The 19,892-nt window shown below is 52.6% G+C and overlaps 1 protein-coding gene across 1 annotated transcript in view; it reads left to right on the forward strand.

Moving 5' to 3' along the window:
* The first annotated feature begins 611 nt into the window (after nucleotides 1-611).
* LOC140393547 (uncharacterized) overlaps nucleotides 612-19,892 on the forward strand; it is a 229,516-nt gene continuing 210,235 nt past the window's right edge. Inside the window, exon 1 of the mRNA XM_072479842.1 lies at nucleotides 612-661. The gene's annotated coding sequence lies outside the window, so the exon portion shown is untranslated. The remainder of the gene's footprint in view (nucleotides 662-19,892) is intronic.

A 19,892-nucleotide genomic window follows, 5' to 3' on the forward strand; every position in this document is an offset into this window, starting at 1 on the left:
TCACCTAACCCGCACAGCTTTGGACTGTGAGAGACAACAAGAGCACCCAAAGGAAACCCACACAGATACGGGGAGAAAGTGCAAACTCCACATAGACAGTCACCCAAGGCCGGAATTGAACCCGGGTCCCTGGCGCTTTGAGGCAGTAGTGTTAATAATTGTGCCACTGTGCTGCCCATATATAGGAAAGATTAAGCGCTCCCTCACCCTCGCATTTACTCTCTCACAAAAAGTGCTTAAAAAACAAGATCGACTTTTTAAATCGTCTTAAAATCAGAGAGTGATGCTATTGATGGGGGAGGGTGAATCACATGTGAGAATGGTCATCATGAAGCTGGAGGTACAACAGCCACAGGGAACTGAGGAACACAGCAAAGGCACGACCCCACTGTTAGCAGAAGAGGACGGAACCTTCTAGGGGTGCTCTCCTCCTGCTGCAGAGGTCACCTGACAGACATCACTCCCAGAAAACATTGCAGGGCATCCATTGCCAGCTGCTGACCTCACAATGCCACACATATGTGAAGTGAATCACAATGAGGCCACAGCAACACCCCACAGATCATTGTGTTAGCTCCTTGAAACCTACTCCTCGATAGTTGTGAAGCAGCATTTACCCAATCGCTCCCGATAGTTCCAGCCTGATCTGCTTCTTTTTCCAGTAAGAATGTTTCAATCTATTCTTGTTCATATGACCGGGTTAAATGTGATGCTGTTGCTTTTTTCTCTCCTGCTTTCTGCTACAGTGAACATGGTATTCATTCAAGTGGAAGAGTGAATGATGGGGAATAGGCAAGTTGTCGTTCAGGCACAGGAGATTCCAGGTTGAGGTGGGGTGGGGGTAGCATGGTAATGTTACAGATTAATGCTCCCTCTACACATGTCCCAGAAAGCACTCCCAACATTTGACTACAACATCCTTCTCCATTCTCCAGTTAATGGGACTGCACCCATCTTGTCCCATTCCTTTACTCTAAAAATCTTCTCTTCCACTTCTGCATGAATAGTCTGGAACTCCAAGGGATCTATCCTTATTACCCCTACCTATTTCTCAGCTACATTCTGGCCCTCGCCAACATCATCCAAAAACAGTTTTGGATTGTTCGTTCAATGTCCAGGACTGGATGAGCAGAGATTTCTTCCAATTAAATAATGGGAAGACTGAAGTCATCGTCTTCAGTCCGAGCTCCGAACTCCATTCCTCAGACATCGCCTCCCTCACTCTCCCTGACAATTGTCTGCATCTGAGCCAGACACTTTAGATTTGGGATTATTGTCATATGTACTGAGGTACAGTGAAAAGTATTGTTCTGCACACAGTCCAGACAGATTGTTCCATACATGAAAAAACATAGGACATCCGATAGGTACACATATAAATACATAGACATAGACATCGGGTGAAGCATACGGAGTGCAGTACTACTCAGTAGAGAAGATTTGTGGAGAGATCAGTTCAGTCCATAACAGGATCATTCAGGAGTCAGGTAACAGTGGGGAAGAAGCTGTTTTTAAATATGTTGGTGTGTTCTCTCAGACTTTTGTATCTCCTGCCTGTAGGAAGAGGTTGGAAAAGAAAATAACCCATGTGGGAGGGGTCTTTGATTATGCTGCCCACTTTTCCAAGACAGGGGAGATGTAGTGTGATGGGTTTAGGTACTCCGGATCTGAAAACACTATCTAACAAACCTATTATTAGGTTAAGCCACCAAAAGAGGGAAATCTGTTTCTCTCCTAAGACTCAGACTAGCTCTCACGAGGGGAGGTTACCTTTCTGTGTCTCAAACAACCAAACAAGATTTCAGTTACTTTCTCGTGGAAGAGGTTCAGATACGTCACTCATAACTAAAATCCCCTACCTCTGCCGGTTGTGGATCCTTGTCATTTAAGACTTCCAAAATGAGTTTCTCAGATCTAAAACTTATTGAGAGTAAGAATACACAGTTTAATTTCTAATAATAGTATTTTTATTGTCAAATGCTCTCAATTGATACATACTGAATTGCAGAGTTAAAAATATAAATTGATTAACAGTCCTTAGTTATCTGTTAAAAATGTAAATCAGTTAACAGTCCTTTGTTATCCATTAAGGATATAAGACAGTTAACAGTCCTTTGTTATCCATTAAGGATATAAAACAGCTAACAGTCCTTAGTTATCTGCTAACAAACTCACATCTCTTAAGAGAAGGATATATCTAAACATGGAGAATCCTAAAATATCTCATATCAATTTCTAATACATTTCTAAGAAGTTTAATGGAAACATGCTTACAAAAAACACTTGGTCTTTGTGTGACGAGGCAAGCTGCAGGACAGAACTTTGATCCACTCCAGCAGAAGAAAGTGAGATACGCGTTCTGCCCAGCGCTGGGCGCTATTGCGGAGCGGAGGTTCGTTGAATCCCGGCCCTTATCGCTTGATTGGGGCTAATTTCCTCTAGCCAAATAGTCAGGTTTGTTGTTTTATCAACGATATTTGAAAGAAAGAAGGTAGAATCAGATACAAAGGTGTTACAGTTAAATAAAGGTAACTACAGGGGCATGAGGGAGGAACTGACGAAAATCGACTGGGAGCAGAGCCTAATGGTAAAGACAGTAGAACAGCAATGGCAGGAGTTTCTGGCAGTAATTGAGGACACAGTACAGAGGTTCATCCCAAAGAAAAGAAAGGTTATCAGAGGGGAGGATTAGGCAGCCATGGCTGACAAAGGAAGTCAGGGAATGCATCAAAGCAAAAGAGAAAGCCTATAATGTGGCAAAGAGTAGTGGGAAGTCAGAAGATTGGGAAGGCTACAAAAACAAACAGAGAATAACAAAGAGAGAAATAAGGAAAGAAATAGTGCAGCGCGGTAGCATTGTGGATAGCACAATTGCTTCACAGCTCCAGGGTCCCAAGTTCGAGTCCGGCTTGGGTCACTGTCTGTGCGGAGTCTGCACATCCTCCCCGTGTGTGCGTGGGTTTCCTCCGGGTGCTCCGGTTTCCTCCCACAGTCCAAAGATGTGCAGGTTAGGTGGATTGGTCATGCTAAATTGCCCTTAGTGTCCAAAATTGCCCTTAGTGTTGGGTGGGGTTACTGGGTTATGGGTGGAGGTGTTGACCTTGGGTAGGGTGCTCTTTCCAAGAGCCGGTGCAGACTTGATGGGCCGAATGGCCTCCTTCTGCACTGTAAATTCTATGAGGATCAAATATGAAGGTAGGCTAGCCAGTAACATTAGGAATGATAGTAAAAGTTTCTTTAAATACATTAAAAACAAACGGGAGGCAAAAGTAGACATTGGGCCGCTCCAAAATGATGCTGGTAATCTAGTGATGGGAGACCAGGAAATAGCTGAGGAACTAAATAAGTACTTTGCGTCACTCTTCATAGTAGAAGACATGAGTAATATCCCAACAATTCTGGAGAGTCAGGGGGCAGAGTTGAATATGGTAGCCATCACAAAGAAGAAAGTGCTGGAGAAACTAAGAGATCTAAAAATTGATAAATCTCCGAGCCCAGATGGGCTACATCCTAGAGTTCTAAAGGAGATAGCTGAAGATATAGTGGAGGCGTTAGTTATGATCTTTCAAAAGTCACTGGAGTCAGGGAAAGTCCCAGAGGATTGGAAAATCGCTGTTGTAACCCCCCTGTTCAAGAAGGGAACAAGAAAAAAGATGGAAAATTATAGGCCAATTAGCCTAACCTCGGTTGTTGGCAAGATTCTAGAATCCATCGTTAAGGATGAGATTTCTAAATTCTTTGAAGTGCAGGGTCGGATTAGGACAAGTCAGCATGGATTTAGTAAGGGGAGGGCATGCCTGACAAACCTGTTAGAGTTCTTTGAAGAGATAACAAATAGGTTAGACCAAGGAGAGCCAATGGATGTTATCTATCTTGACTTCCAAAAGACCTTTGATAAGGTGCTTCACGGGAGACTGCTGAGTAAAATAAGGGCCCATGGTATTCGAGGCAAGGTACTAACATGGATTGACGATTGGCTGTCAGGCAGAAGGCAGAGAGTTTGGATAAAAGGTTCTTTTTCGGAATGGCAACTGTGACGAGTGGTGTCCCGCAGGGTTCAGTGTTGGGGCCACAGCTGTTCTCTTTATATATTAACAATCTAGATGACGGGACTGGGGGCATTCTGGCTAAGTTTGCCGATGATACAAAGATAGGTGGAGGGGCAGGTAGTATTGAGGAGGTGGGGAGGCTGCAGAAAGATTTAGACAGTTTAGGAGAGTGGTCCAAGAAATGGCTGATGAAATTCAACGTGGGCAAGTGCGAGGTCTTGCACTTTGGAAAAAAGAATAGAGGCATGGACTATTTTCTAAAAGGTGACAAAATTCATAATGCTGAAGTGCAAAGGGACTTGGGAGTCCTAGTCCAGGATTCTCTAAAGGTAAACTTGCAGGTTGAGTCCGTAATTAAGAAAGCAATGCAATGTTGTCATTTATCTCAAGAGGCTTGGAATATAAAAGCAGGGATGTACTTCTGAAGCTTTATAAAGCACTAGTTAGGCCCCATTTAGAATACTGTGAGCAATTTTTGGCCCCACACCTCAGGAAGGACATACTGGCACTGGAGCGGGTCCAGCGGAGATTCACACAGATGATCCCAGGAATGGTAGGCCTAACATACAATGAACGTCTGAGGATCCTGGGATTATATTCATTGGAGTTTAGGAGGTTGAGGGGAGATCTAATAGAAACTTACAAGATAATGAATGGCTTAGATAGGGTGGATGTAGGGAAGTTGTTTCCATTAGCAGGGGAGACTAGGACCCGGGGGCACAGCCTTAGAATAAAAGGGAGTCACTTTAGAATAGAGATGAGGAGAAATGTCTTCAGCCAGAAAGTGGTGGGTCTGTGGAATTCATTGCCACAGAGGGCGGTGGAGGCCGGGACGTTGAGTGTCTTTAAGACAGAAGTTGATAAATTCTTGATTTCTCGAGGAATTAAGGGCTATGGAGAGAGAGAGGGTAAATGGAGTTGAAATCAACCATGATTGAATGGTGGAGTGGACTCGATGGGCCGAATGGCCTTACTTCCGCTCCTATGTCTTATGGTCTTATGGTCTTAATGTGTGCTTTAATGATCTCAGTGTCTGCTTGAAAGTCAGGTGTCTAAGATATATGGTTGGACAAGGAGTTGTTTGAGACATATTTCTACTTAAGTCTATTTTCAATGTGTCAAGTTTCTTAGATATATAGATGTTCAGATAGACACTATTCCAAATGGTGTTATCTAAACCCATCACACTAAAGTTATACAGCTGAGGAAGAAGTTTGTTAATTTTGTCTAGCGTTTGGTTATAATTGCAGGAAGGTAATTTAAAGAATTTGCAGGCTGTCAATTCAAGGATCTTCCTTATCCCACATTTGTCTGGAATGGCTTAATGATCCTAGGGGCAGCTAAAGTATCTTGCAGCAAATGGTGATTTTGGAAAGACCTTCCGCTGAAGTGGTTTTATTCTACTTTGAATTAAAATACTTGATGTATTAATTTCTGCTGCTTATGCTTGTCCTTATTCTAAACCAAATTCTGTGGAGAGAATGATCTCCATCACAGTAGACAGAGATGGTAGGCAGGTTTGTGTGATGAACTGGGCAGTGTTCACGACTCTCTGATGTTTCTTACAGTCTTGGGCCAAGCAGGTGCCACACCAGGTTGTGATACAGCCAGATAGGATGCTTTCGATGGTGCATCTGTAAAAATTGTTAAGAGTCAATGTGGACATGCTGAATTTCTTTAGTTTCCTGAGGAAGTATAGACGTTGTTGTGCTTTCTTGGTCATCGCAGCGACGTAGGTGAACCCGAACAGATTGTTGGTGATGCGTACACCTAGGAATTTGAAATTATCAACCATTTCCACCTCGGCACCATTGATGCAGATAGGGGTGTGTACGTTACTTTGATTCCTGAAGTCAATGACCAGCTCCTTGGTTTTGCCGACATTGAGGGAGAGATTATTGTCGTTACACCACTCCACTAGGTTCTCTACCTTCCTCCCTCCTGTATTCTGACTCATTATTGTTCGAGATCCGATTCACTACAGTCGTGTCATCAGTAAACTTGTAGATGGAGTTGGTGCCAATTTTGCCGCACAGTCGTGTATGTACAGGGAGTATAGTAGGAGGCTATGATGCGGGGCCCTGGTATTGAGGATTATCGTGAAGGAGGTGTTGTTATTTATCCTTACTGGTTGTGGTCTATGGGTCAAAAAGTCAAGGATCCAGTGGCAGAGGGAGGAGCCAAGTCCTAGGTTTCAGAGTTTTGATACAAGCTTGGCTGGGATTATGGTGTTGAAGGCAGAGCTGTAGTCAATAAATAGGAGTCTGATGTAGGAGTCTCGGGAGTTTCAATCTCAGTTTACCCCAAGATGAGTTTCTGACAGTGGATCCATGCCTTTGTTCATGTGGTGTTCTTTGTGTGGTTTATTTAGGATGGATTGTGTAGTGTTCCACAAAGACCACAGTATAGCTTTTACTTCAACAAAGCTATGATTTTATTTACACTACTAATCTGAGTTTCGACACTTAGTCCTTTTAGAATACAATGATCAATATCATCTAACTACACTCACCTAATGCTAATCTCACTCACTGGGATAACTTTAATCTAACCTTCTCACACTAACTTGGAGTCTAGTGTTCAATTCTGGTCGCCACACTACCAGAAGGATGTGGAGGCTTTAGAGAGGGTGCAGAAGAGATTTACCAGGATGTTGCCTGGTATGGAGGGCATTAGCTATGAGGAGCGGTTGAATAAACTCGGTTTGTTCTCACTGGTACGACGGAGGTTGAGGGGTGACCTGATAGAGGTCTACAAAATTATGAGGGGCATAGACGGAGTGGATAGTCAGAGGCTTTTCCCCAGGGTTGAGGGGTCAATTACTAGGGGGCATAGGTTTAAGGTGAGAGGGGCAAGGTTTAGAGTAGATGTACAAGGCAAGTTTTTTACACAGAGGGCAGTGGGTGCCTGGAACTAACTGCCGGAGGTGGTTGTGGAAGCAGGGACGATAGTGACATTTAAGGGGCATCTTGACAAATACATGAATAGGATGGGAATAGAGGGATATGGGCTCAGGAAGTGTAGAAGATTATAGTTTAGTCAGACAGCAAGGACGGCACGGGCTTGGAGGGCTGAAGGGCCTGTTCCTGTGCTGTACTTTTCTTTGTTCTTTGTTCTTTGTTGTAACTGCTCTGGTAATCTTTCTCGAGCTGTCTCCTATTTACTCCTCCCCTAAAGTCTAGCAACGCTGCTTCTCTAGTAGGATCTGCAGCTCCCTCTAGTGGCTATTCATGGTACTACATTAACCCTTGTAATGCCGATATATAGATACATACATAGAAGATAGGAGCAGGAGGAGGCCTTTTGCCCTTCAAGCCTGCTCCGCCATTGATCACAATCATGGCTGATCATCGAACTCAATAGCCTAATCCTGCTTTCTCCCCATAGCCTTTGATCCCATTCTCCCCAAGTGCTATATCTAGCTGCCTCTTGAATATATTCAAAGTTTTAGCATCAACTACTTCCTGTGGTAATGAATTCCACAGGCTCACCACTCTTTGTGTGAAGAAATGTCTCCTTATCTCTTTCCGAAATGGTTTAAACTGAATCCTCAGGCTGTGACCCTGGTTCTGGATACACCCATCATTGGTAACATCGTCCCTGCATCTACCCTGTCTAGTCCTGTTATGATAATAGCACAGTTCAGACTGTGGATCTCGGGGTACCACGTGATGTGGGCACGAGAATTGCAGCTTCTCCAGTGGGTCTTGGTGCCACTCTTTTTATTATCCTTCTTTTCTCCTGTTTGCATGGCACAAACCTGTCTAATCCAGGAATTAATATTTAGGAATATGTCACAAGAAGATGTTTGGATAAATGTCAGACAGAAAATGCCAAGCAATTCTAAGGAATCCAGTGATAAAAGGGAGCGGTCGGATACAACAGGGCTGGAGCCGCTTTTTCAAGAGAGCGACTTGATCTTCAAGTGGTTTCTTGACCCAACACTTTCTCAGGCAATGAAAATGATGACTGTGGTCGTTATCAGAAAATTCAGGGTGAAATCTGGAAAAAGAGCCAAAGTATGAAAGCAAAAGAGTTAATTGGATTATGGAGACAATATTGTCAAGAGGAGAGGGATAAGATCATGTTATCAAGTTGGCAAGTAAATGCCCTTAAAATGGGGATTCCAATTAGTGAAGGGGGGAACCAGAAAACTCTGGAGATCTTGAAAAAGGAGTGTGCATTCAAAAAACGCGCAAGTAAAGAGAGGGAGACACCTAGCGGGGCAGACTCGAGTTTAAAAAATGGGCTGCGTAGTTCAATGGCTGGCCTTGCATTGACAGAGGCAGATGATGACCTACAGAATTGGACCATGTCGGGTAGAGTCCCGACTGCACCAGTAGCATTGTCTGCACTAATTCCAGAACCACCAGGGTATCATAATTTATATTCAGTCACTGCTCCCCAGATTCAAATCATGCCAGCCTCTCCAGTCCCTTCGCTTGATAGTTTGAGTCCTATTTCTGCACCTTCACTGTCTGTTAGAGAAGGGGAGTTCTGTTCCACAAGCCCAGTTAGCTCTAGGACCCGATCTCGGACAGTGAGAGAGGGGCCTGATCCAATCCAGAAACAATTACGCATACCACCCAGATCCCTTAAGACCGATATGGTAGGACAGAAAAGTATGAGAACAAAGAAAGAGGACAGGAATAGTTCTGAGGAGCCGGAGCTCCCCCTATCGGAAGGGAAGGACGTCGAAGTCTTTGAAGAGCTAGAGGAATCCGCTAAAGCGCCCCCTAGTGAGACTCTGAGACAATTGCCGATTAGGAAATTACCCAGTCCGGATGATGCAACAGCAGCAGCCCAAACCACGATAGACGTTTATTTCCCATAGAGACCCAGTGAGATGATGGCTATTCTGGCTGCAATAATAGACAGGAAGAAATCTCCTGCTGCTTTCGTGGACTATCTGAGAACTACCATCTCAGTTTATCAAGCTGATTCAAGGGACCTCTGGGCCCTAGTCCAGCAGGTTTTAACCCCAGCAGAGTACTGCAGTCATCTCAACCACTTGAATTATGCTAGCCACGCCGTACGTCAGCAATCCCATGCTTTGGACGATGATAGACGGGCACAAATCCTGAATGCGTTGAATGCCACATTTCAAAAGCCCATAAACATCTCTGCTATCTTAGACCTCAAACCTAAAAAGACTGAGGAGCCAAAGGAATTTCTGGAACATTTTAATGAAATCTACCGTGGGCAGTCAGGCGACTTGCTGTACCAAAATGGTCAGAATTCCCCTCAATATTGTGCTATGTTAATGCATTGCCTACCACCTTCCGTGGCTACTGCCGTGAAATGTAATAACATGAATCGGACAGAGAACGACCCTTCCCAGATGGCCCGGGCAGTCAGATTTTATTGGAAAGAGGGTGCAGGCTAGGAAGGAGGCTCAGTTACAAAGATTAAGACTGGATGAAAAAGGATGATCTGAGACCCCAACCAGCGGCAGATACAGTGGCGTACCAGCTGGAACCCCAATATTGTGACCTTGGGTGGGTGGATCAACACGGGGGAGGATATCAAACCCACCCAAATGGATCCTCAGCCCCTCTTTATGGCCCACCGTATGCACCAACAGATTTACAACTGCCGCCCCCTCTGAGGGGCCATTGGTCTACTGGGAAAAGAGGATGGGGCAGATATAGAGGGAACAGTGCATGTTTTAATTGCGGCCGTGCAGATCACTGGCAACAGGAATGCCCCTTTAAATGACAGGCAGCAGAAGGAGACTACCTGACCCAAAGGAGGGGGTATCCACCAAGGGGAGGACAGACGAGGTACACCGACTTCTCCCAGGCAAACCATTTCCCAACACAAGATTGACTAGCTAATTTAGTCATAAGGACTCTCCAATCGGACAGGGAACCTATTATCTCTCTGCAGACAGGAGATCAACATTACCCATTTGTAATCAACACTGGAGCAGCCATGTCTTCGGTACAATCAGAGCTTTGACTACCACTAACCGACCACACCCAGCATTTGTCGGGGTTCCAAGGACAGGCGTGTGAGTATCCTATTTCTGAACCTGTGACAGTCACTTATGAGAATAAGTCTACAGATCATCAGTTTGTTGTGACTACTGGATTGGACTGTAACTTGTTGGCTCGAGATTTACTGTGTATCTTCCAGCTACAGCTAGAGTGCGGAGACGAAGGGGTAACGGTTCAATCATGGAGGATGAGACAACAGTGCTATATTTCTATTACACCCCAGTGGTGGACGTTAGACATTGAACATTCACTGCACCACGTTACCCTGGCCTATGACAGAACCGGACAAAACAGGGTGTTGGAGGACAAATACCGGCCGTTAATTGGGACCGAATGGCCAGTCAAGATTGCAGCCACAGTCACGGGAAAAGAAGGTACAGCCGATTTTGTAACAACACCACCACATTTATGGCCACAGTCAGCTTCTGTAGGCCCTCATATTACACGTCAGGTCCACGACCAGTACCATGCCAAGGATCTGGGGCCTATGGTAAGGAGGGCAGTGGATCATTCAGACCCAACAGAGTACGCACTTCAGATCGCCGGGTAAATATTTATCCTGACTCACGATACGCCTTCGGGGTAGTTCAAGACTTCGGGCAGCTCTGGAAGAATATGGGATTCCATACCTCGGCCGGCACAGAAATATCCCACCGGGGTTTAGTTAATGACTTACTGCAGGCCCTCCTTATGCCCGCGCAGATTTCCGTCATTAAATGCACTGCCCATACAAATGGTAAGACCCCAGTTGATGTTGGTAATGAACGAGCAGATTGTGCAGCGCAGACAGCCGCGCAAATTCAGCAAGTGATGGTGCCTAAAATGTTAAGTCAGACTAAACGTTCTGTAATAAATAGATCTGCCTCTGACAAGCCAATGCCAACCAGCCAAGACATCATAAGGTTACAGGAGGACGCTCCTGAGAGTGGTAAACAAATGTGGAAACGGTTCGGTTGTACATATGATTCTGTTTCTTCTTTATGGACCACGCCAGCACATCAGACTTGTATGTCTGATGTACTGGCTTTATGGGTCACTGAATGTGTACACTTTGCAACTCATTGTGGGGCTCGGGGGACTAGTGATTTGTTGCTGGACACTTGGTGGCACCCTAAAATGCAGGGGCTGGCCCAGAGTATCAGTAATCGGTGTTTAATTTGTCAGCAATATAACACCGGCAAAGGTATCCCTTGTGGTATGGGGCAAATCCCGTTGCCCAGTGGTCCTTTTGAGACGCTACAAATGGATTGCATTGAGTTGGAAAGGTGTCAATGTTGTCAATGTTATAAATATGTTTTTGTCATTGTGGATGTGTTCAGCAGATGGGTTGAGGCGTATCCGACTATCGATAATAAAGCTGCTACTGTGGTTAAAGTTCTGGGGCGTCATTCTCCGACCCCCCGCCGGGTCAGAGAATGGCCGTTGGCCGCCGTGAATCCCGCCCCCGCCCCCGCCGAAGTCTCCGAAGGGAGAAAAGTCGGCGGGGCGTTAATGGCGCCGCTGCCGCGGAGAATGTCACGGGTCTGCGCAAGGCAGCCGATTTTCGGCCTGCCGATATTCTCCCTTCCGGATGGGCCGAAGTCCCGTCAACGTGATGACCGTTCACGTCGACGTGAATCAAACCTCCTTTTCATCGGCGTGACCCGGTGCTCCAGGCTCACGCCGACCAGCGAGGAGGTGAGTGATGGCCTGGGGGGTTGGCTCTGGGCAGGAAATGGCGTGGCCGCAGACTGATTGCGTGAGGAGAGGTGTGTCTCGGCTTGTGTGTGTGTGCAGCGGGGGGGGGGGGGACGGGGGGGGGGTGGTTAGAGTAGGCTGGGCTCCGGGGGAGTGCCGGGAGGGGGTCCGTGCCGGGGTGGAGGTTGGGGGTTGGGGGGGGGGTCCGTGCCGGGGTGGAGGTTGGGGGGGGGGTCCGTGCCGGGGTGGAGGTTGGGAGGGGGGGTCCGTGCTGGGGTGGAGGTTGGGGGTTGGGGGGGGTCCGTGCTGGGGTGGAGGTTGGGGAGGGGGTCCGTGCCGGGGTGGAGGTTGGGGGGGGGGTCCGTGCTGGGGTGGAGGTTGGGGGTTGGGGGGGGTCCGTGCTGGGGTGGAGGTTGGGGAGGGGGTCCGTGCTGGGGTGGAGGTTGGGGAGGGGGTCCGTGCCGGGGTGGAGGTTGGGGGGGGGGGTCTGTGCTGGGGTGGAGGTTGGGGGGGGTCCGTGCTGGGGTGGAGGTTGGGAGGGGGGGTCCGTGCTGGGGTGGAGGTTGGGGAGGGGGTCCGTGCCGGGGTGGAGGTTGGGGGGGGGTCCGTGCTGGGGTGGAGGTTGGGGGTTGGGGAGGGGGTCCGTGCCGGGGTGGAGGTTGGGGGGGGGGGGTCCGTGCTGGGGTGGAGGTTGGGGAGGGGGTCCGTGCCGGGGTGGAGGTTGGGGGGGGGTCCGTGCCGGGGTGGAGGTTGGGGGCGGGGTCCGTGCTGGGGTGGAGGTTGGGGGTTGGGGGGGTCCGTGCTGGGGTGGAGGTTGGGGAGGGGGTCCGTGCTGGGGTGGAGGTTGGGGAGGGGGTCCGTGCTGGGGTGCAGGTTGGGGAGGGGGTCTGTGCCGGGGTGGAGTTTGGGGGGGGATGTCCGTGCTGGGGTGGAGGTTGGGGGTTGGGGGGGTCCGTGCTGGGGTGGAGGTTGGGGAGGGGGTCCGTGCCGGGGTGGAAGTTGGGGGGGGGTCCGTGCTGGGTTGGAGGTTGGGGGGGGGGTCCGTGCCGGGGTGGGTGATGGGAGGCCAAATGAGTTGGTCCACCTGGCCAGGTGCCAGCCTCCAACAGTTGGAACCATGCGGTCCATGCCACCTGGCTGGGGGGAGGAGGGGATATGGGCAATGACGACATGTCGTCGTTCCCCTCCCCCCCACCAGGCCGTCATGTTTTCAGACCATCCAGCGATGTTGGCCGCCGTGGTGGCAGCCGCTCATGTCTATGTTGCCCTGGATGAGGAGGAGGAGGAGGAGGAGGAGCGTGCCAGAGAGGCGGCGCAGGCTGCCGCAGAGGGGCAGGCGGCAGCCGCCCAGGCTGGAGGGACACCTGACCGACAGGACGAGGAGGGGGAGGAGGACGTCGCGGCCCCACGGCAATGGAGGCACCCGAGGGCGCCCCGTGTGTACCGGCCCCGGCAGTCATACCAGGACCTCACGGACCGGGAATGCAGGAGGAGACTCCGGATGAGCCGGGAAACCGTGGCACACATCTGCCACCTGCTGGCACACCTGACACCGCGTGGCACTGGCGGGGGACACCCTCTCCCCGTGTCCGTCAAGGTTACGGTGGCCCTGAACTTTTATGCAACGGGGTCATTCCAGGCACCGAGTGGGGACCTGTCCGGCATATCGCAGACATCGGTGCATCGGTGCATCCGGGCAGTGACAGATGCCCTTTATGCCATGGCCACCGCTACATCCGCTTCCCCGTGGACCGGGCCAGCCAAGATGCCCGGGCCGTGGGCTTCTCTGCCGTTGCCGGGTTCCCCATGGTCCAGGGCGCGATCGATGGGATGCACGTCGCCGTGCGGCCACCTGCTGAGAACAGGGCCGTGTTCACTAATAGGAAGGGGACCTATTCAATGAACGTACAGGTGGTCTGCGACCACCGCATGATGATCCTGCACGTCTGCGCCCGTCACCCAGGCAGTGTACACGACTCATTCGTGTTGTCGCGGTCATCCATCCCCGGCATGTACGAGGGACGCCATCCCCGGCTGAGGGGCTGGTTGCTGGGCGACAGGGGCTACCCATTGCGATCGTGGCTGATGACGCCTATACGGAGGCCACGCAATGAGGCGGAGAACCGCTACAATGATGCCCATGTAGCGACAAGGGGAGTGATCGAGAGATGCTTTGGCGTGCTGAAGATGCGTTTCAGGTGCCTGGACCTCTCTGGGGGCGCCCTCCAGTATCGGTCAGATAGGGCCGGCCGCATCATTGTTGTGTGCTGCGTCCTGCACAACATAGCCCAGCAGAGGGGCGATGTGCCGCAGGCAGAGGAGGGCGGAGTGGAGGAGCAGCAGGAAGAGGCCCAGTCCTCCCCAGATGAGGGGGATGGGGGCAATGGTCAGGGCAGACGGGGTAGACACAGGCGGGTGGCTGTCCACCGTTACCGGCTGGCCCAGCGGGCACGGGACAGACTGATAGACGCCCGCTTCACTGACTAGATGGGCGTGGGAATCGGGTAGTATGGCCACAGACCGCACACCATGACAACAGCCGACCACCCACACCCCCCACCCATCCACCCACCCAGCACCCTCACCCCCCTCCCCAACCCCACACACCCCACCCGCATGCACACCACCCCCCCCCCAATTGCCGATCCACCGGCGGCACAACGGGCCGGGCTCACCCAGTTGCGGGTGGACGCGTGTCTATCGCAGGCCATGGAGGATGATGACAACCCGCCTCCGATGAGCTCCTGGCTCTACATCGTTGGACTATGTCTGACCCATGGCCACAGTACCACCATCCACCCGGACCATCCCTGCATGCGGCTGTGACACTGCAGCGCACGGTCCCGTCCTCTGCCCGGGGGATGTTGATGGCGGCCCAGGGGGAAGGGGGCAGACTCACCTGGGGCTGAGGTAAGACCACCCCTCACACACACACTTGCGCTCAACGTACATGACACGCCCGCACACTTTGGACAGAGCACAAAGGCAGCTTCGGTAGGTGTAACATTGACTTTAATAACCAAAGGAGTTCATGCACGTGCCCTAGCCCCTAAAACTCATCTGTGCCCTGCACCCGTGCCAACTTACTCAGTGTCTAATTGTTTGGCCTTACGGGCCCTTTGACTACGTCTACATGGTTCCCCAGACGGTACAGCAGAACTGGAGGTGGACTTCTGTGATTCCTGCCCTCTGACACTGGATCCCTTTGGTGGCCGTTTCCTGGGGCGTCCTGGCCTAGATGGGCCAGGCTGCGGCCCGGGCGACTGGGATGGCGAGCTGCCAGCCTGTCCTGCCCGTTGCCCACCCGATGCACCTGGGACGGAAGGGGGGGGAGTCCGAGGTGTCGCGGTGTACCGGGACCTCCCCTACAGAGGGAGCCGGGACGGACCACACCACCTCCTCCTCCCTCGGGGTGCCCGATGGCCCCCAGGCCTCTACATGGGTGGGGAATGCGAACGGACTGGCCATCCGACGCGCCCCCGACATCTGCCGCTGCCAGTCCTGGAGGCCCGTGCTGGTATCGACGGGTCTGCAGGTTTGCAGCCATGGAGCCCAGGGGGTTGTCGAACCCTGTCTGTGACAGTGCGACGCCGGCTCGCACATGGCCACTGGCGCCGATGCCCTCAGCGATGGCCTGCTGAGACTGGGCCATGGCCTGCAGAGACTGGGCCATGGCCTGCAGAGACTGGGCTATGGCCTGCTGAGACTGGGCTATGGCGTTGAGCGCCTCTGCCATCTGGCGCTGGCACTGGCTCATGGCCTCCTGTGAGAGGGCAGCCATTTCCTGGGCCACAGACGCCGCCTGCACGGAAGGCCCCAGGCCTCGCAAACCGTTCCCCATGTCTGACACCGTCACACCCATTGCCTCCACCGCGGACGCCACCCGTGCGGTGTCAGCCTGGGTGGCACGCATGACCGGGACCACTCCCAGCTCCTGGACGCGGGTGGACTCCTCCACCTGCGACCGCAGCCGCCGCAAGCCACCCGTCACCCTATTCGCTCGTCTCCATGTCGGTGGTTGCATCGGATCTATGTGTGGGTGTGGTAACTGCAGGAACCCGGGATCCATCTGGGCGGCAGATGTTCGCTTGGCCTGGGCTGCCCTCCGACCGCCCGGTCCCTCTGCTGCTCCTACCTCCACCTGCTGTACCGGGATGGCTGTGTTGTGCGCACCAGTGAGTGTACCAGACGCCCCATCACTAAAGTGCCCAACCGTGGTGAGTGTTTCTGCGATGGTGGAGGGTGTTGGTGACAGCAGTGGCGTTGTGTCGTGCTCTTCGTCCCACTCTGAGTCCATGGCACGTTGGGGTGGGGGTTCGTCTCCACCCATCCACTCTGAGTCACTGTCCGGTATTTCGTCTTCCCGGGTAGGGGTGTCCTGGGTAGTGCTGTCCCGGGTAGTGCTGTCCCGGGTAGTGCTGTCCCGGGTAGTGCTGTCCCGGGTAGTGCTGTCCCGGGTAGGGGTGTCCTGGGTAGTGGTGTCCCGGGTAGGGGTGTCCTGGGTAGTGGTGTCCCGGGTAGGGGTGTCCTGGATAGTGGTGTCCTGGGTAGTGGTGTCCTGGCTCGGATGTGACGGGGGCCTGTGGCTGCCCCCCTCATCGCTGGGTGGTCGCTCCCGCACGTGACGGGGGTGTCGTCTCCCTGTTGCTCCAGGTCTCTCCGTCTCCCGTGGTGTGCGAGGGGCATCCTGCGGGCGTCGCATGCTGGAGGGTCCGGGTCTCTCCGTCTCCCGTGGTGTCCGAGGGGCATCCTGCGGGCGTCGCATGCTGGAGGGTCCGGGTCTCTCCGTCTCCCGTGGTCTCCGAGGGGCATCCTGCGGGCGTCGCATGCTGGAGGGTCCGGGTCTCTCCGTCTCCCGTGGTCTCCGAGGGGCATCCTGCGGGCGTCGCATGCTGGAGGGTCCGGGTCTCTCCGTCTCCCGTGGTCTCCGAGGGGCATCCTGCGGGCGTCGCATGCTGGAGGGTCCGGGTCTCTCCGTCTCCCGTGGTCTCCGAGGGGCATCCTGCGGGCGTCGCATGCTGGAGGGTCCGGGTCTCTCCGTCTCCCGTGGTCTCCGAGGGGCATCCTGCGGGCGTCGCATGCTGGAGGGTCCGGGTCTCTCCGTCTCCCGTGGTCTCCGAGGGGCATCCTGCGGGCGTCGCATGCTGGAGGGTGCGGGTCTCTCCGTCTCCTGTGGTCTCCGAGGGGCATCCTGCGGGCAGTGTGCATCTGCGGGGATGGGTGCCTGGATGTTTGATCCTGCGATACACAATGAAGCATGCATGGTTAGACATCAGGCAGTGATCAGGTGATACGGGGGAGGGGGATATAGGGGAGGGGGGATATGGGGACGGGCTGTTGGTGGCTCACTTGCTCGTGGGGCCCCGACCTCTGCATCAGCAACCTCCCGGTCCTCAGGTCCGCCAGCCAGTTCCAGGGCCCTTTCCTCGTGTACGGTCAGTGGCCTCTCATCAGCGGGCCCTCCTCCAGTCCTCACATGCTCCATATTGTTGTGTGCGCGCTTCTCCTGTGGGGGGGGGGGGGTGGCAGGGGTAAAAGGCAACAGTGTTAGGCAGGTATATGAATGCACGCCATCGGTTGCGCGTGCATTGCAGAGGTTAAGGTTAGGGCTGGATTCACTTGGGGATATGCGGGAGGGGGGGATATGGGGGAGGGGGGATATGGGGGAGGGGGGGATATGGGGGCTATGGGGGAGGGGGGATATGGGGGAGGGGGGAGGGGGGATATGGGGGAGGGGGGATATGGGGGATATGGGGGAGGGGGGATATGGGGGAGGGGGGATATGGGGGAGGGGGGGATATGGGGGAGGGGGAGATATGGGGGATATGGGGAGGGGGATATGGGGGAGGGGGGGATATGGGGGATATGGGGGATATGGGGGAGGGGGGATATGGGGAGGGGGGGATATGGGGGATATGGGGGAGGCTCACCCTGCCTGCTCTGACGAGGTCGTTCACCTTCTTGTGGCACTGGGTGCCTGTCCGTGGTGTCAGGGCCACAGCGGTGATGGCCTCTGCCACCTCCCTCCACAGACGCCGGCTGTGGCGTGGGGCAACTCTGCGGCCGTGCCCGGGATACAGGGCGTCCCTCCTCTGCTCCACTGCATCCAGGAGCGCCTCCACATCCCGTGACTCGAACCTCGGGGCTGAGCGACGGCCAGCCATCCAGTCGGGTGTTGCGGTCGGGTGTTCCGGTCGGGTGGGGGGGAGCTGCGCGGCCTTATGAGCCGTCACGCCGTGCAGCGCGTATGACGCTGCACGGCGTGAACCATTGCGCAAGCGCGGATCCCGTCACGTCGCTGCTAGCCCATTTCGGGCCGGAGACTATCGGCCCATTTTTATGACGTGACGCAAGTGGGATTTGCGCCGTTTTTTGCGCCGATCGGCGGACTTTCCGCCGATAACGGAGAATTTCGCCCCAGATGCGGGAAATCATTCCCCGGTACGGCATACCAGCTCAGTTAAGTTCCGATGACGGGCCTCATTTTATTGGACAGATTAACAAGGAGTTCTGCTCCCAGTTGGGCATACGCCAGCAGTTATACTGTGCTTACAGACCGCAGGCGGCCGGGTTGGTTGAGAGACACAATCAGACCCTCAAAACTAAATTGGCTAAATTAAGAGCAGACACGGGACTGACATGGCTTAAGTTGCTCCCCGTTGCCCTCTTCCAGCTGTGGGTTACACCTGCGGGACCGGACCGGCTCTCACCTGCCGAGATCCTTTATGGCAGGCCTCTTAGAACTCCCTGGAGCCTGCAGGTTCCCAGACTGGTTCAGTTTCACCATATGACTGAAGAAATGACTACCTATGTTCTTGCCCTCACTAAGGTCCTCAAGGAGCTCCATAAAAGAACAAAGAACAAAGAACAAAGAAATGTACAGCACAGGAACAGGCCCTTCGGCCCTCCAAGCCCGTGCCGACCATGCTGCCCGACTAAACTACAATCTTCTACACTTCCTGGGTCCGTATCCTTCTATTCCCATCCTATTCATATATTTGTCAAGATGCCCCTTAAATGTCCCTATCGTCCCTGCTTCCACTACCTCCTCCGGTAGTGAGTTCCAGGCACCCACTACCCTCTGCGTAAAAAACTTGCCTCGTACATCTACTCTAAACCTTGCCCCTCTCACCTTAAACCTATGCCCCCTAGTAATTGACCCCTCTACCCTGGGGAAAAGCCTCTGACTATCCACTCTGTCTATGCCCCTCATAATTTTGTATATCTCCATGGCCAGGTCCGCGTGGCTCACCCGTCACCGTCCCCATTACAGAGCTCGCTTTCAGTGCAGCCTGGTAGTTATGTCATGGTCAAAGATTGGACTCGGAAAGGGTCGGAGCCACGATGGGAGGGGCCCTTCGAAGTTCTCCTTACCACCCCCACGGCAGTTAAAGTGGAGGGGCGGAGTGCTTGGGTCCACCTCCACCACTGTAAAAAGGTCGGTCACTAACCTGCCTCCCTTCCCCAGCGCTGTTTTACAGGTGTGGAGCATGATGGGGTGGCTACACACCGCCTGTGTAATCTATGGCCTCGCCTCGCTTGGAGTGACATCAGCAACAGAAATGGAAAAGGGAAAAATCGCCTACATCTGTAACCCCAACCAAACTACAAGGACATTTCACTTATGCAGAGGTGACGTTCTTCGCTGCCCCATATACGAGGACATGGTATTGACTCAGTGAAGATCATCAGCTTAACGGACAATGCAGGACTCATGAAGCAATTGCACCGGTCCCGGCGATGGGAAGGGAACATTGCATGAACATTGCCTTGTTTTTGGAGTACATGTAAATTTGATTTTGGATGTGTTAAGATTGGTGCCATAAAGGTAAAGTCAGACCGCATGGAGAGGGTAGGAAGAGGTTGTGAGAGAGAGAGGGGGACTAGAGAGAGGACGGAGCGTGTGAGAAGGGGAGTACAACTAGAACATAGATTATCAGGAGATATACTTAATTCATTTAGGACCCGGAATGAGGGAAACTTGGGCAGTATAAATCTCTTCTACCAGATCTACCACCGCTTGTATGGCCAGGGACGGGTTGTCTGCTACCCGAACCCCGCAGCGGTGTCTAGGTTATTTTCTGTTTCACCGCTTTGGGGCACTCCCCAAATGGTGGTTCATTGTCAGCGTTCCGAGCCACCGCCCGAGCAAGTCACTCTTCCTTAC

Source organism: Scyliorhinus torazame, chromosome 17 (assembly GCF_047496885.1).
Source record: "Scyliorhinus torazame isolate Kashiwa2021f chromosome 17, sScyTor2.1, whole genome shotgun sequence".
Classification (NCBI taxonomy): Eukaryota; Metazoa; Chordata; class Chondrichthyes; order Carcharhiniformes; family Scyliorhinidae; genus Scyliorhinus; species Scyliorhinus torazame.